Source organism: Peromyscus californicus, unplaced genomic scaffold (genome assembly GCF_007827085.1).
Source record: "Peromyscus californicus insignis strain IS unplaced genomic scaffold, ASM782708v3 Scaffold_1__1_contigs__length_55948999, whole genome shotgun sequence".
NCBI classification, from domain to species: domain Eukaryota; kingdom Metazoa; phylum Chordata; class Mammalia; order Rodentia; family Cricetidae; genus Peromyscus; species Peromyscus californicus.
In genome coordinates, this window is record NW_026294492.1 from 12562780 (window position 1) to 12580962 (window position 18183).

Genomic DNA, 18183 nt, shown 5'->3' on the forward strand with positions numbered 1-18183 from the left:
GAGAGTTCACAGTTGCTAGTTCTATGCTTCTACAGCCCATCTGTTGTGGGTCATTTGATTATCTGTTTTTATCATGTTATACTTATTAGGTAACAAAGATCTTAATAGTTATCTTCAACCAGAAAACAAACAAAAAAATGCTTCAATACCATTCCTAAAAGCGGATCATGGGTATTTCCATGCAAATGTTTAAAACAGATTGTTTCATACTCTAGTAGTGTGATGTGTTTTTCGTGAATCATACCATCTTCTATTAATATCTTTCTGAACTTTGATTGTGCAGTTGGTCAGATTATTAAACACTATTCCTTTAAAGGGATGTTTGTTAAGCTGTTTGAGCTCCAAATTTACATTTTGTTTAAAGGGTGCCATAAAATTTGAAATCAAGGGCTTATGGGGGAATGGTTTCAGTTAAAAAATGAGAAAGTTATTTGAGTTTAAGGAGAACATTTGAAGATTTTTCTAGGGATCCGAAATATATGGAAAAATGTGACATCATTAGAAATGGAATGTAAGACTTTTATTGCCCATCTTTAAGCTTGTGGAAATGAAACCTATAAATTGAAGGATGAATGAGGGGGCCACTTCAGAAGGTTTTTTCCCCCCAAGTAGTCAGCTTGTCTCAAATCCCAAAGGAGGTTAGATGGAGGCCTCATGGAGAAACAAGATGCTCTCACCTTCAAAGAAAATGAACCTGGCTTTCTGGCCCACCTGCTCTGTGTTGATCTAGCAGTCTTCCTGTGTCTGTCATGGCCTTTGACAGCACACCCATCATAACCAGCTGAAGGCAGCTCTCCTCCGTGTCTTCATGCTACCAGTCTCCTTGCTCTGTTTCAGACCTGGTGTATGATGCAGTAACTACTTGGTAAACACAAGAGACCAGCTGTTTATTCACTAAGGAAGTAAGTCCCAAGAGCCACTGATAACTGCTGGAAGTCCAGGGGTGATGTGGTGAGGGCTCTGCTTGGTACTCATGAAGCGGTCCTTGCCCCCGCCCCCAAACTCGGGCTCATAATTAGTCATGTTTCTGAGTCCGCCTGAGTTCAGGTAAGACTGCATGACTGGCTTTGGGTTAATAGATTTGAGAAGAGTGGTAGAGTCCACTTCCGTTCCCACCTCCTAAAATGAGTTTGCATTTTCTCCCTCTTTCATCTCATCAGATGAGAACCAAAGATCCAAAAGACAAATTCCAGGCCCTCGGTGCCAGTGCCATCTCGAAACGACAGAATCCGGTCCATGCAATGGAGTCATAGGAAGCAGCTACTGGTTCATTCTGCACGGAGTTTCCAGTGAGTAGGAGATGAAAGTCAGTGTTGTCAGGTCACTGGGATGGGAGAGTTCATTTGCTTTCGGAGCAGCTGTTTTATGCATGGGATGGTCAGCTTTGTCATCATGATACAACCTAGAATCACTGGGCAAGCGTCTCACTGAGGGGCTGTGTGCATTGGGTTGGCCTAAGGTTGTGACTGTGAAGGATTCTATTAATTAAATTAATTGATGTGGAAAGATTCGGCTCACAGTAGGCAGCACCATCCCCTAGGCTGGGGTCCTGGACTGTGTAATAGTCGAGAAACCAAGCTGAACACAGGTAAATGAGCATGGATGCATTTATTACTCTTTACCATTGACTGTGGATGGGATGTGACTAGCAGTTGGAAGTTCCTGCCTTGAGTGTAAGCTAAAAAACAAAACAAAACAAAACAACAACCACCACAAATGATCAAAAAACCCCTACCAAACAAAAAAACCCTTTCTTCTATCACTTGCTTTTACTTAGTGTATTCTATCAAAACAACAGAAAGGAGACCAGGACAGTACGAGTTAATGTTTTTACGTAGAGACCTGTAATCACATGATCATAAAACATGAGCAGAAGGATGTCCAATTTCTTTGTAATGTGAATGCGATGAAATGAGATGATGAGCAGGGCACACGATGGAGATAACAGGGTATGACAACAGAAAGGTGAAAATACATCATTGTGTAATTCCTGTAAAAGTGGTTTCTATGGACAGAGAGGACCAGACACAGATGTGGACTGATGAGACAGAAATGATGGAGTTGATCATGGTGACAAATGGTACTAGAGGGAGAAGGAGGCCTCAGATCAGGGTGTCTTCCAGCACATACCAGGGCTCTAGAATTTTGTATATGGAGGCCCATTCCAAAGCTTCTTGGCAGTGCTACAAAAAAAACCAATGCTACTTGTCAGCGTTCTGCCTCTTTGCTCAAGTAAATGTTGCTATTTCAAAAGGTTAGCTGAATGAGAAGCAAACTTTGTGATGCGGTTGGGTCACCTTTTGGCTCAATGTCCTTGTTTTGTCATGTTTAGAAAACAGGTCGTTTGTCTGAGGCCACTCTTAGAGGTACCTTCTTGCTGACAGTTTATTCTGCTTGTGTGAAGGCTGTATAGTCAGAGGCTGGGAGACTCCATAGTAAGGTGAATGGGGAAGTAATTCTCAGGGAGTGCGATGAAGACCTAAGCTGGAACGTGGTGGTATTATATTGATGCGCAGCACAGAATGATCCTAGACGTACTAAGCTCAGGAGTAGAGTACGGAGAAAACCAGAGTTAGAAGACAAATCCTGCTTGTTTGTGGTGTGTCTGGGTGAGATGGTAGTCCTACCCACATGAAGAGCAATGGGGGGGGACTTGGTATAGCATTCCCAGAATTAAGTTTTGGTGCTGGGGATGGAGGATGAAGCATCTGAGGGTCCTCCATGTAGACAGGTGGGAGCTGTCTATCTAGTTTGGGAGGTCCAAATCTGGGAATGATTATTTAGGAAGGACAAGAAGAGTGTAACTATACAATGAAAGTGTCCTAGAGAAATATTCTGGGGACACTAAAATCAGGGAGACAAACCAGGTACTATCAACTGGCCCTGGCACTGTGAGGGAGTGAGGGATTCTGGGTGTGCAGAGTGCAGGAGGTCTTAGAAATCCCGAGCCTACAAAATCTGTAGGAGGCCCAGGAATCTATCAATCAAAACGCCTCCACTGGAGTTATTAATTAGGATGTCTTTGATAAAATCTGGGACAGAGAAGTGAGTGGTGGGGGCCACAGCACCACGGAAGTGGATTCAAAAGCTTGTAAGGCCAACCACTGAGCTGGGCGAGTTCCTTTCTTGTCTTAGCAGTTCTTTCTCTGTAAGGCATTGGACTGAGGTCATTCCGATGCTTTCATTTCTAACCATCTAATAATAAGATGCTACCGAATGTGTGGTGGGTGTACCATTCTCATAAAAATCCCATATGGTACTGAAACCCTGCTTTTCCCAAGGCTGAGAATGGTTAAGTGTCATGCTAAGTTAAGATTCATAGAGCCAATGGGTTTCTGAACGGGAAATTAAAAACGAGGTTTGCCTTATAACTAAGCACATGTTCTTTATCTTATCCTGTGCCATGCGATACTTTTAGGGAAGGATAGGTACAGGGCAGCATGTGAATTGAATTTCAGTAGTAGATCACTTATAAGAGCCGTCCTTGCTGTATTTTCATAGGCAATCTCCCGTAATAAAAAGCAGAATGTTCCTTTAGAGGGACATAAACAGAATTCAATGTGAAGTCCTTGAACTACTCTCATATTTGATATATATATAAAAAGACCAGGTTGATCAGTGAGTGACAGAGAAATATGGAGGTTCTATACAAACAGAAAAAAAAAAAGATCAATACTAGCATAACATTTTATGGAGGCAATGCATTTTTTTCTGTTAAACCTCTCCGAAGATGAGTGTAGCCGTCAATAGGTAAAGGAACTCTGGGGCATGTAATTCTCATTTAGTACAGATAAGCTGATCTCTGCAGCCAATTATCTGATATAACAAGAGGGAGCATGTGGTTCCTCAAGGTGTCCTCCCTGGGTGTGTGGCAGGAATAAATGTTTTCCAAGTCGACCAGCTTATGGTGTGTGTGTGGGGGGGGTATTTTTCATCATCAGGAGGGTGCTTTCTATAGCTAACATTTTAAAAGAACTGGTGGTGGTATTTGACTTTGGAGATATTCAGATTCTTTTTTGCATAATGTCAGCATGTGGGAGCTCTGTTCAACAGTCCTGCAATTTCTTTGCATGTGTGTATGTGCATATGTGTGTGTGAGTTATGTGGTAGGGCACATGCATGTGAGGATGTATGTACCCCTACATATACACATGAGGGCCAGATCATGATTTCAGGTGTTTCCTCTATCACTCTTCACCTTAATGCCTTGAGACAGTCTCTCATGGAACCACTCGCTGCTTTGACTAGGCTGGCTAGCCAGTGAGTTCTCCAGATCCATCTGTCTCTGCTCCCCTCCTCCCCAGGTTGAGATACAGGTATGCATAGCTATGAGCAGATTAAAAAAAATACCTGTTTTGAGATTATAATATAATCATATCAGTTTACTCTTTTCTCCCTCCAAACCCAGTCTCACCAACATGGCTGCCTACACCCAGCTTTTTCCATGATAGCACACTCAGATCCTCATGTTTACAAAGCAAATGCTGTTATACACTGAGTAATCTCCCCAGCCCCAGTCCATAAATTAATTTCTTTTTATGTTTCCAAATAGTCTTTTCAAAGGAAATCTAGTTTGCAGAGTGTTTTGCTGTCCTCAAACTCAGATATTCCATTTGATAATCAGAGACGTGGAACACAGGCAGGGACATGACCTACTCACTAGTGCACGGTGTGTCTGGGACACAAGCTCGAGGCAGAGCAGGCTACTTATGGTGTGTATAGAAAATGTCCCGCACAGGCTCATTTGTCTGAACACGGTCCCCAGCTAGTGGCTCTGTTCTGGAAGGGAAAGGGGAGCACAGCTAGAGGAAGTAGGTCTCTAGGGGGCAGGCGTTTGAGCTTTACAGCCTTGTGCAACTTCCTGTCCTCCTCCATTTCCTGGTTTGATGGGATGTCAACAGGTATCCATACACCTCTGCCTGCAGAACTTCCAATCACTCCCACTGCTCTGCCTTCCCTGCTATGTATGTATGTATGTATGTATGTATGTATGTATGTATATATGTATGTATGTATGTATCTTTTCAGTCTATCTATCTACCTACCTACGTATCTATCTATCTATCTATCTATCTATCTATCTATCTATCTATCTACCTACCTACCTACCTACCTATCATATCCCTGCTGTGTATGTATCATAGTTCAGACCATGAGCCCCAATAAATCCTTCCTGCCTCACATTGCTTCTTGTGGCATACTTTGTCACAGTCACAAGAAAGAAATAGTGGGTTTATCTTAGGTACTCTAACATCTACCAGAAGGCCTAGAAGTATGTGGCTCTCAGAGTGTTTGGCAGTGGAGAAAGGGACAGTATTTTAGCACCCGGGGTACCAAGTACAGCACAGAAAAGCCCACTCTGGTGTAGCTCTGGCTTTTCCTGCTCCAGTTTCAGTACACCACAAAGTCCATGGGCTACTTAGCCCCTTCTGCCTGTCCTATAACGTGGGAGAAAGCCTGTAGTGAAGTGAGGCTCTGCACACCAGCAGCTGCCTCTGCTCTGGCTTTAATTCTTACTTAGTTCTTGTTTAACCACAGACTCAGGGAATAAATCTATTTCATAAGCACACGGGCCCAAGTCTCTGATTTGATTTCTTGCTTGTTATCTTTGTTAGTCTGGCTAATCTAGGCTTTAGCATGATAACAAGCAAATCCAAAGTCTCAGTAGCTTAATGCATAAACATCTATTTCTCACTCGTGATTTGGGAAGCCGCCGAGGGCAGTTCCCTGTCCAGCCATCGTTTAATGAGCTCAGTCTCTTGCATCGTCTCTCTTTGCCGTTTGGAAAAGATGATGTCCCAATCTCCACAGAGGACAAGTGACCTGGAGGGTTGAGCACCATCCTACATGCTTTAGAGATAACGCATATCACTTCTTAAGACCCATTGGCCAAGATAAATATATATATATATATATATATATATATATATATATATATATATATTAACTGTAAGAGTATTGGAGAATTTAGGAACATGAATAGATTCAGCTAGCAATGAAGTTCTCTGGTATAGTATATAATTAATATAGACTGCACACTTGTGTCCCCCTAAATCCACATGTTGAAATCTCAAGTAAAGTGTGATGGTTCAGACCTGTAATCCCAGCACTGGGGAAAGATTCCAATCATTTTGATACCAGCCTGGGCAACACTGTCTAGAGTGAAAACTCAGTCTCAAAAAAGACAAAAATAAAACAAAACAAAACAAAAAACCAAACCAAAACAACAAAAAAAACCCAAAACCAAACCAAAACAAAACAAAAAAACAACAAACAAACAAACAAAAACAACCCAACCTAAAACAACTCAAGGAAACCCAAGTATGGCCTTTAATAACGAAGGCTTTGGCTTTTTTTTACTCTGCCTTCATGTCTCTCTAGTGTGTTCTTCTGCCCCATTGCTCCTGCTCTTGAACATTCTTCCTTGATACAGAATCCAACTTCTTCAGGCTTCCGACGTCAACTGAAGGCTGGTGGCTCTCCTGGAATCCCCTCGTCCTTCAGCACCAGACTGCCACGGCTAAGACGGGCAGCCTCACGGTGTGAGCGGCTACTGGCTTCGTAGCTTTTCCACTGTGCAAATAGCCATCGTTGGGCTACACAGACCAAGTGGTGTTAGCCGATCTGCTGAATTCCCTTTTAATTTAAAAAGAAAATTCGGGATTTGAGTAACCCAGTGACTTAGTAGACTTATCCATTAATTTAAGAGCTGATTGTAACCAGGCCTGGTGACTCACACCTGCTATTCTAGCACTAGGGAGGTGGAGGCAGGAGAACTGCCAAGAGTTTGAGGTCAGCCTGGTGAACAGAGATTCTCCAAAACACCAAAAATGCAAAACAAAACCCCCAATCTTACCTCTACCACCACCAATTAACAAAACAAACAACAACAACATAACAGAAAACAACATGAAAACTCCACCACCAACAAAGGTAAGGGTAGGGAAGGGGAAGCTTTGGGAGGTGATCATGAAGGGAGAGCCTTCTCCATGAGATTTCATCTTTATGAGATGGGATAGGAGAACACCTGCCTCTTTATTCTCTGCTTGACACCAGAAGAACACAAGGCCATTGCCATCCACACACCCACAAGAGTAATTTCATCATTTTTTTTCTTTTTCTTTTTTTCCGAGACAGGGTTTCTCTGTGTCGTTTTGGTATCTGTCCTGGATCTCGCTCTGTAGACCAGGCTGGCCTCGAACTCACAGAGATCCACCTGGCTCTGCCTCCTGAGTGCTGGGATTAAAGGTGTGCGCCACCGCCACCTGGTGAGGTGAGCACTTTCATCTGGATCTGCCAAGCTTCCTCCCTGGTCTTGGTCTTTCATGTCCCCAGAACTATAGAAACATAACTTCTGTTTTCTGTTCAGAACCACTTATTATGTGGTATTTTTGCCATAGCAACCTAAAGCAAGACAACAATATAGGGCTTTAAGACTGGTCCTTGCTTAGTTTTGATTGGTTGGACTTCTCATTTGCAAGGCCTCTGCTGGACTCTGTCCTGATTTTTTTTGCTTTGTGAAAAACACACAAAGCTTGTAAGCCAATTCTTGCCCTTCCAGGATCCAGCCTCATCCAGTCATGTCTCTTGACCAAGCATGTGTTTAGATCCTTTTCTTTCCCTTCCCACTGTACATAAATAAACATTAAATCAACATTTATCAGTGACTTAGACATCAGAGATTCCCAAAAATGGGCAAAAGCTGTAATCACAGCCCTTTTATTGGGATTGGAGGAATAAGCTGGAACAAGCTTTCTAGATGAGTGTGTTGACTCCCACCCCCCGCCCCCCCCCAACAGGTCCCGAGTCTGTCAGTGAATAATTATTTTCAAGTTTGTGTGAGGATGCACATCTTTAATCCCACCACTTGGGAGGTGAATCACTGTGAGTCTGAGGCCAGCCTGGTCTACATAGTGGTGAGACTTTGTGAAACTATATGAAAAGCAAGACTATATGAAAGGATTAAGTATTTCCAAAAACACTGTCTTCATTGGATCATGAAAATATGCATCCCAGTATCATCAGGGAGCAACAAGTGCGTGCAATTTGGAGGAGAAGCGAGCATAGCTGATTGTTTCATTTGTAAACCCACTCATGGTGTCACTGTTGCTTAGAGATGGTGTGGTGGCTCCCTCACTGTCACAGAGCTGTGTAATAATGACCTCAAAGCCATCTTCATGAGTTCAGCTATATCACCTTGTCAAAGATCAGTGGATCATGGTTTATTGACTGTTGACCTTCCCTCCTAGAAAGGAGTGCTGGAGACAGTCATGGGACCCTCACTGGAGTATCCAGTCACTCCTGTCAACCAGGTGCGTGCAATTCTGCTGTAATGGCATGTGGCCCCAGGGAGGGGCTAGGAGTACATAAACTGGGCAGGATAGCAGGAGGGCTCCATCCATGTGGTCATGGGGGAGTCGTCATTCATGTCGGATACAGACCTTTCAGTGTGACTGTTTTAAGTTTATACCCCCATTGTTCTGTAAGCAAGCCTAATAAACTCGCTGGTTCCTCAGAGTGAACCTAGCTGAGATCTTATCTCATTAAGAAGCTGGGACTCTCAGAAGAGGGGTAGATGTTGAGTATGTCTCCTCCAGGGAAAGGATTTAACAACACCTAGTCAGGACCCATGTTTTCAGGAACCACCTAGGCCAGCACACAGGGCATTCCTTCCTCATTCATACTCGTAATAGGGCTGGCTTCTTTCTGCTTGCCTTCCTTTAAAAACCAAAGCCAGCCTTTTAAAGGAGCTCTCTTGGTAGGTGGAACGTTTCTGGTTTAGGGTCTTGAGAATATCTACTACAGGGCTGTAGGCTCTTGAGGACGAGCTCCAGTGACTGCTCAGAGATACGGTCACATGAGTTGTCTCATTGAGTAATGAAGGGTGGGGTGGCCTGACCCTAGTTGGCTGGTTACTCAGTCCAGACAAATCTAAAGAAAAACAGTTGCCCAATGGCCTTTCAACTCTGCTCCTTTCCCATTATTTCTTCAGCCATTTATAGTCTAGTGCCTGGAAAGCACTAGGCTCCAGCTTGGCCGGACTCAAAGCTGATAAATCATTTGTAGACCAGCGAAGACCTCAAAACATGACTAGGAAAGGGAGTATGGACCCGGGGTGGACTCATGTCTCATTTACTGGTTGAGAATGCTTTCGTTTTAACCCCAGCTGAGACACAATGCCAGAATCACATTCTGCGCCTTCTGTTTGTACATATCCTCCCAGGTACTTGGTGGGTACAACCTAAGGATGCCAGTAGAAAAGTGAGCAGGAATTGGAAATAGTAGGCGGCGCTGTAACCACACAGGTGGTCTATAATGCTCTACTCAGTGTTACCTCCCGGCCGCTGCTCTAGGGTAGGTTGTTGACTGAGAGAGATCTTTGAATGTTTTCACTTTCAAATGAAACCAGAGACTTCAGGCTAAACCTGACAAAAAGCAGCTGTGAGAGAGACATTTGTCATCCATTCCTTTTCCCTTCTCTACCTCATATCCAGTCACCCCCTCACGGTACCCCTCCCCCACCCCCCATAACAGCTTTGAACATATCACTCTCACTGATTGTCTTTGCCTTGGGGGGAAGCCTCCAGTGCTTCCCAACCTGAAACAGGGTAACATCCTGCTTGGTCTTTCTACCTCCAATTCTAATTTACTGAATCCACTTTTTAATCCTGCTAACGGAGTAGTAATATTTCTGAACACAAATATGAGCACGTCAAAGGCACATGCCAAATTTTCCTGATGGCTTTGGTCGCCTGTGGAATAAATCCCAGTCAGTCTCCCTTTAGTTCTGCAAGGCTTGCGTTGTAGATCTCACATTCCCATGTAATCTCTTTCCACTCCCAGCATGAACTGTTGCAGCGCTCTGTATAGTAGCCAGTGATTTACCCAACTGTCTTGTGCCCATTTGTGCCCCCTCTCTTGCCCAAATGCTGCTACCCAGAATGCTGCTGTCTCACCCTGTCTTCTTGCAAGTTCAGTTGATCTTTCATTCAGCTATTCGAGTGAAATGTCCCAGGTTCTCTCTGGTGAGTAAGGGGACCCCTATCAGGGTTCTGGTAGCATTTATTACACTAAAGTATCATTTTTAGCTCACTCATAATCTCCAGTAGACTTAAAACCTCTTGAAAGTAGATACTGTGTCTTACATAACTTTGTCTTTGTCGTGTGTGGCTTTTTATGGATCTTCCATTATGTTCTGTTGCTGGGCAGGGCTATGCTTGTGTCAATATCCCAACTTCTTAACAATTGTGGCATTATAGTAAGTCTTAAGATCAGTTTAGGTAAGTGCTGCAGCCTGGTTTTTTTCTTCCAAGCTATTATGGCTATGTATATAACCTTTATGCTACTCTATTTGTTAGAACTAGCTTTGCAGTTTAGACAAATAAAAATTCTTTTGAGATTCTCTTTTGTTTTTTTTAAGTCAGGGTCTCATGTAGCCCAGGCTGGCCTTGAAATGGCTGTGTGGTTCAAGAAGAGCACAATCTCCTGGTTTTCTTGCTTTTACTTCCCAAGGGCTAAGATTACTGGTGTGTGCTGCCCTACCTGGCTTCTCCTTGGGCTTCTGATGGGGATTATATTGGATTACATTTAGTACATAGATGAATGCACGAAACACTGACATCTTAAAAATATGAATCCTTCTGATCCAAGAACATGGCAACTGTGTCCATTCATTCAAGTCATCATTTGCTCTTAACAGTGCTCTGTAGTTGACAGTATACAGCTCTCCTGTCCATCTTTTACCTCTTAAAGAAAATCCTGACACAGAAGAACTCAAACTTTTGAAATAAGTCGTGAGAGAATTGGTTGCTTCCAGATGGATTCAACAAAAGGCTCCTTAAATACTCCCACCTCCCTCATGTGAGAGTATGAATTGCTACCCAGAGAGTGGGCTCCCACACTTCTAACAAATGAATCCTGCTGGATTCCGAGAACTTGCATCTATAAGCAACTTTCCCAAGGCCAAGGACTACAGGAAGGGAAGGATGCCAGCATTCCTCTTACCTTACTTCTCAGTGAATTGTTTAGGAGATTTGCTTGAGTTCATTCTTCAAACCCAGTAGTTGGCGTTAGGCAGTCAGCCCCTGGGAGGAACAAGGCTAGAGCTGGTTGCCCTGAGTAAGGGCTGGGCTTTGCTGGGCCTGTGAACCATCACCAGTGTGGTGACTTTTAGAAGTGACTCTCCTCTGGAACAGAGCCAGACTTCATGTGTGGGAAGAGGCTGGCTCTATTGAGTATGACTTATGAGTGGCTGTAGAAAGTCTCCAGACCAGAGTGCAAATGCAGAGGGGGCCAAGCATCCTTTTCAGGGCTCTGCCGATACCCACAAGGTTGTGAGACCTTCATAGTCACATTCCTTTCCACACTGCATCTGCTTCAAATTGAAGTTTCCTGAAGTCGGTTGCCATGGTGTCCAGCCTCCTCTTGGCTGAAGAATCTCTATTAGCCCCTCCCTCCATCACCCCCCCCCCCCCCGAGTTGTCCAAGTGTCTTATTATGGCATGGAAATTCCTCTGTAGTCAGCTTGCAAATACTAGCAGACCTTATGTCTTAGATCCCTTATATCCCTGCGTACCTTATGGCCTATGCACTCATCCAACTGTGCAATCATCCAAACGGCATGCAGGGTTCCTTAAGTGACAGGATTGTATCTCACCTTTGCTGCTGCAGCTCTCCGTGCATGGTGTCAGCTCACTCTCCTACTTGACTTAAATTAAACAACAGCAACCAAAAACCAAAACTAAAACCCAAACCAAAATAGCCACACTAAACTATTTTCTGGGAATCTTTAGCAATTTTATTTTCCAAGCCTTCCTTTACTATGTTAATTTCTACTATCTAGCGGATGGAGCTAACTGCTGGAATAAAATTTCTTTCAAGAGTTTAGTTTTTCATTATGGGCACATGTCTGTGTCTGAGTGTGGGTTTGGACACGTTGAATACAGGCCCCCCACAGAGGCCAGAGGAGCACATTGGTTCCCTTGGATCTAGAGTTACAAATGATTGTCAACCTCAGATGGGTGCTGGGAACCCAGTTCAGGTCCTCTGGAAGAACGGTCTATGTTCTTTACCACTGAGCCCTGTTGACACTACTCCCTCCCCAACCCCAACACACACACACTATAACAGAGTCTCACCATGGGGTTGCTATTCATTCGCTTTCTCTGGTCCTTATCTGTTGTTCTCATTTGTATATCATATTCTGTTGCTTCCCCACCATGCGTGTGTGTGTGCGTGTGTGTGTGTGTGTGTGTGTGTGTGTGTGTGTGTGTGAGAGAGAGAGAGAGAGAGAGAGAGAGAGAGAGAGAGAGAGAGAGAGACAAAGAGAAAAAGAGAGAGAGAGAGGCTATATCCGTCTTGCTCTCTGTCCGTATATGTACTAGACTGAGTCCCCCGGCTAACACCTTTTTGTTCGTGTAACCTCTTTAGGACTGAGTATCTTTCCTTGGACCTTAGATACCCAGTAAATATTTGTTGGCTATGTCAAGGAGAAGAGGAGTAAAGCAGAGGGTGTCCTGGGTAGATGTTGTATCAGGAAACATGTTTCTGGAAATAGGGTCCCATCCTTACCGTGCATCTGAGAGTGATAAGAATAAACCGATACTATTAACTTCCACTTAACATATATATATATATATATATATATATATATATATATGTACATATATATGTGCATATATATGTGCATATATATGTAGACTACCTTAAGGTTAGACATAAAAATATATTATTAAATACTGATTCTGGGGAAGAAATGTAAATTCATATTCTGGTGAGAAAATGAGCTTGAGTTAGTTTTAATAATCTGTATAACAGGACATCACAGTCTTCTATGGGCCTGAAGTCACCACCACAAACAGGCAGACTTTGTTAGTGTTTAAAATGAAGACTTGACTCAGTCTCTGTGTAGAATTTGTACAGCTTTCTACACATCTGCTAGATGTATTAGATATGCAGATACTAGATAAACAGCTATTTACAAAGTCTATAACATGAGTATACAATTTTACAGCTTCTATAAATAAATTTGCTTTTGTTATTACAATGTCATACAAAATGTTATTAAAAGGAAGCAGCTTATCTGTTTTCTGGTACTTGAATTGATTGTCAAAATTGCACTGATCTCAGCCCCTTGTCTGTGTTTGCATCATTTCCAGTAGTTAGAACACGCCATATGCTCTCTTCTGTTTGTCTGTACATCGAAGCATTAGTCTGTGTTAACTTACTGGCAGTTCATAGTTCTGATTTTATTTTAAATGAAGATATAATTTAATCCATTAGAACCCACTCTTTAGTAATGTACAGTTCTGTAAGTTTGACAGACATGTGCGCCCGTGTTACCACCATTACAATCAAAACCTAGAGCAATACAGACATGAACAATCCCGTTCATCAGGTGTTAAAAGGACAGGATAGGGCTGAAGGTAATGTTCTTGCTGTGCAAACCTGAGAACCAAAGTCAAATCCCCGGCACCCATATCAAATCTGCCTTCAGTGGTCCATAGCTGTAATTCTATCACTAAGGTGGCAGACACAGAGGAACCTCTGCAGCTTGCTGGCCAGTGAGTGTAGTTGAAGCAGACGCAACATTTAGTGAAGGATCTTGTGTCAAAATCTAAGTGGAAGAGTAAATGAAGATGGTGACATTGACCTCTGACCTTCACATGCTCAGACATACACGTGAACACCCCCCCCTCCGCCACCACATGAACATTTACCTACATGTACATACACACACACACACACACACACACACACACACACACACACACACACACACACACGAAGGTGTTGGGTATGAATGGAAACACCTCTCAATAGCCCAAAGCTGGTACAATTTGAGCAGCAAAATAAAGAATGTGGCATCAGATAGAGAGTGGTCTGTGGGGGCAATTAAAAAAAAAAAACAAAGTAACAAATGCAGGTCTGAGGCAAGTGGCCCGTAGGCTACATCTGAGAAAATCTGCTCTGGACATTCATGAAATAACTAGTTGGCCCCTTCTCTGGTCCAAGATGTGTGTTTTTCAAGAAGCAAAAATAACCTAAGCATCGTGTATCCCCTGGGCTCTGGCACCGGGCAAGTCTATGATGCCGGGGGGCTCCTGAGATCACATCGCCTTTCCAGGCCAAGGAGAATTGCTTTAACAGACTTCACACTTTCCCAGGCTCTTGCCTTTGCCTGAACACCACTACCACCTATTCTCTGCACCTAGATAACCCCCTCATCATTGCTGTCCCATCCAAGAAGCTTTGCCAACCCTTCTCCCAGAGAAGCAATCTCCGATTTCTTCAGTTTAGCTCAGGCACCTCGTCTCAGAACGTCCTTGGCTTTTCTATACAGCACTCCTGGGGCTAGTGGTCTACTTACCTAGGCTCTCCTGCAGAGCCGCTTGAGGACAAATCTAGTCTTTAAAACAAGATTTAATGTTCACTTATTATTTTTACATATATGAGTATTATGCCTGAACATGGCAGTATTACAACTGAACATGGCAGTTAATGGGTTAATAAAATGGATGCAGGTCAACTAGTGTAGCTGTGTAAACAAGTGTGTAAGCTGTTGCCAGCAAAGAGGTTGAGTCTCCCTGGAGGGAACTTAGGTTTTAGGCCTTTGGAAGTATCCATTTACAAATAATCAAATTGATAAACACAGTCTTTCTCGAGGTAGACCTCAGAGCACTTATTTATCACACCATGCTACATTTTGCTGTAGGCACTTGTAAATAGCACTGCTTTTCTTTAAAAGAATACTATCAATCATTACACAGTCTCCAAAGTTACTCAAAGGACAGACTTCTTGAGATTAATTTTTTACTTTATGTGTATGTGTTTTGCATGCATAAATGTGTACCATATGCATGTAGTGTCTGCAGAGGCCGGAAGAAGATGTTGGACACTGCACAGCTGGGGTTGCAGCTGGTTATGAGCTGCCAGGTGAGTGCTGGGAACCAATCCCAGGTACTGGGCAACAACAACAGTTGCTTTTAACCATGTAGCTGACTCTCCAGCCCTGAGACATTTTTTTTATATGTAGAAATAAAATGAGTTATTTTTTAATCTAGAGAGTGAAATGAAGGAATTGGCAATATGGTTGCCTCTTTGGTAACTGAAAGGAAGAGATTCCAACCAGGTTGTGAGGGATATGAAAAGAAAGGATGGATGAGTGACTTTGCCAGAAAGAACTGAGTGGGATTCATTGATGGAAATTTCATTTATTCAGTCAGGAATATTTCTTTCATACTTAATATGTGTCAGCTACTGCTCTGGAAGTTTACTGTGCTAGATAATGATGCAAGGTGAGGATACAGTGCAGATCATGGTGAGGTAGAAAGATCTCTGGGTTAGGAAACCTGATTGAAGTTCTATGAGCACTTTGAGTGAAATTTTCCCCGTTTGGCTTCTTTTCTATGTCTAGAAAGTGGAGGTGGCATTAGATCGCATCATCTCCAAAGTCCCACGCATCTCTATCATCAGGGTCCACCAGGTCATTGAAGAATGGAATGTTGTGTTGGTGGTTTTAATGTGGGAAGAGGTTAAGGTTCAGAACTGGACCAGTGTGGGAAAGCTGCTTCTGTGGCTGGCATAAGGAAGAAAGCATGCTCATCATTATTTTTGAAGGAGGCATTAGATATTTGGTGGAGGATGTGATGTGTGGGTTTGTACCATCATAAGGGCTGGCTGCCATCAAAGCAAGCACCAAGAGAGAAGTTAGGTACGCTATCAGCTGCATGGTCTGTCAGAAAAAGAGAAGTTTTGTTGTAGGGGAGATGTTTTCCTGTCCCCCTGAGTTTGAGCTCTCCTAGGTCTTGGCTTTTGTTGCTTCTGTGCATGGTATTGGGAAGTCTCTAATCCTTCCATGTAACCGTTGAGCGTAGATTGTATGAGATAATGTATGAAAGGCACTGAAAGAAATGCAGGGCACTAAGGACAGGTCTTGATCCCACTGCCTGGGTGCTGGCTGTTAGGAGCCTGGGGCCTCTATGCTGGGATACTTTGCTCAGCCTGGGTGAAGGGAGGAGGGGACTGGACCTGCCTCGACTGAATCTACCAGGCTGAGCTGAATCCCCAGGGGAGTCCTTGTCCTGGAAGAGATGGGAATGGGGGGTGTGCTGGGGGGAGGGCGGGGTGGGGTGGGGTGAGAGGAGGGAGGACAGGGGAATCCATGTCTGATATGTAAAATTAAATTAAATTATAAAATTTAAAAAAAAGAAAAACCATGAATACATGATAGATACTTGAAAAAAAATGCAGGGCACTGAGTAAGTCTTTTCTTGCTAAAAGATGTCATTTTATGACATTGCATAAAAATGCCAAGGTCTGGGATTTTTCTATTGCAGAACCAAACTGAATGCTCACTCATTTAAAGTTATTCTCTGATAAGGAGAACATTGACTTTTATGTTTATGTCCCTGGACCGAAGCATATATTCTAGTGCGGAGATTTTTCTAGTATAGGTGTCTAGAGTTTTCTCTCTGCACCTCATTCCCTTTGCCGATGCTTCTGTGTACTCCTGGAGTTTCCTATTGAAGTGTACGGTCCTGATCACATTCCTCCTTAGCTCAAAATTGCACAGTGACTTCCTAACGCCTACACCATCAAACCCCAATTTCTGAGTTTGCATTTCGCTTCCCACAATTCAGACTCACCATTTTCTGGTCTCCTCTCACATTGCATCACAATGGTTCTCAGAGAGCTAGAATGTGATCAGAGTGACTCCGGGGGGCTTGGGCAGGTCTACCTTCCCACCCTGTACCCAGTGAGTGTTTCTGAGTTAGTGATAGGACACAGAGGCTTCTTCACGTTTCTAACAAAGGTCCAGTGATACCCATGCTGCTTGCTGCTCTGGGGCAATACTTTAAGAATCCTTGGTCTAGGACTGGGAAGATGGCTCAGTTATCAAAGTGTCTGCTGTCTAAGCACGGGGGGCGGGGGGGGGCGCTTGAGTTTCATCCCCAACACCCACACAAAAAAAAAAGCTGGGTGTGGTGTAATCCCAGTGCTGATAAATTGAGACAGGAGGGCCCTGGGGGCTGGCTCACTGTTCAGTCAGCCTAGTTGAATTGGTAAGCCCCGGGTTCACGTGAATAATCTTATCTCAAAAAAAAACAAAAAACAAAAAACAAAAAAAAAACCCACCAAGGTAGATAGGTACCGAGGAACAACACCTGATGTTGACCTTGACCGCGCATGTGCACACACTCCCGTACCATTGCCGTAAGCACAGGAAGGCTGGGCTCTTTGGAGATGTTATGTGGTATATGCTTTGACATTCTGGCATTTTCTCGTGCTATTTAGATTCCTTCTATTTGTAGAGCTCCATTCATTATTCGAGATAATTTTCCTTTCTTGGGAAGCTCGCATTTGTCACTCAGAGTGAGGGAGGAAGCTCGCTCATGTTTATAGCCACAGCCTGCTGCTTGTCTTTTACATTCGTATTTATGCCATTTTGCACCATTCTGGAGCTCACTGAGTGTTTGCCTCCTTTCTCATTTAAATGTCAGGCCCTTGAGGGAAGAAGGAACCACATTTCAATAATTTCTGGATCCTTACAACGATTGAATTTCCCCGGGGCGCGACGGAGTAAACCCCAGTCACTACACATCCCTTGATCCATTTTGTTTTATTATCACAACCCCCCCGGAGGAGATGTCGACCTTACCGGGATCACCCACCTCGCCTCTGTGTTCCTTGAATGCCAGAACTAATGGATTTTACAAGCCAGTTACAGAAAAATTCACCACGGTTAGATAGGAGCCAGCCAAAAGTGCTGGGGTGCTAGATTCCAAGGTTGCTGGTTTTACAAAGCTGCCGCATCCCATCGCAGCGAGTCAAGCTGTCGTGGGGAACGTGCCAAAGTCAACTCTGTTAATAAGGTGTTTGAGTTATTTTTAAAAAGGAATAGTACCAGAAGCCATATCCTCTCTATGGATAGTCCCTTCTTGTACCAAATGTGTGTGGGGGGTGCGGGGGTGGGGGAAGACCATGGAAATTTGTAATGAAGCCAACGTGAGTGCTCAGTCTGGAAAAAGTTTTGTTCGAAGCATATTTCAGGGACTGTAATAGAATCCGTCTCTTTAAATACTCCCTCAGTTTCTACAGGGCATACACCCTGAGATCTGCCAGCAAAGGTGAGTCGCTTCTGTCTTAAGGCTTCTGTTCCCACTCTCCCCTTGGATACCAGGC

The 18183-nt window shown here is 43.5% G+C and overlaps 1 long non-coding RNA gene across 1 annotated transcript in view; it reads left to right on the plus strand.

Annotated features, from left to right (window-relative positions):
* Positions 1 to 1166: 1166 nt before the first annotated feature.
* Positions 1167 to 18183, plus strand: part of LOC128115348 (uncharacterized) — a 192196-nt gene continuing 175179 nt past the window's right edge. Inside the window, exon 1 of the long non-coding RNA XR_008220134.1 lies at positions 1167 to 1289. This is a non-coding gene — a long non-coding RNA (uncharacterized LOC128115348). The remainder of the gene's footprint in view (positions 1290 to 18183) is intronic.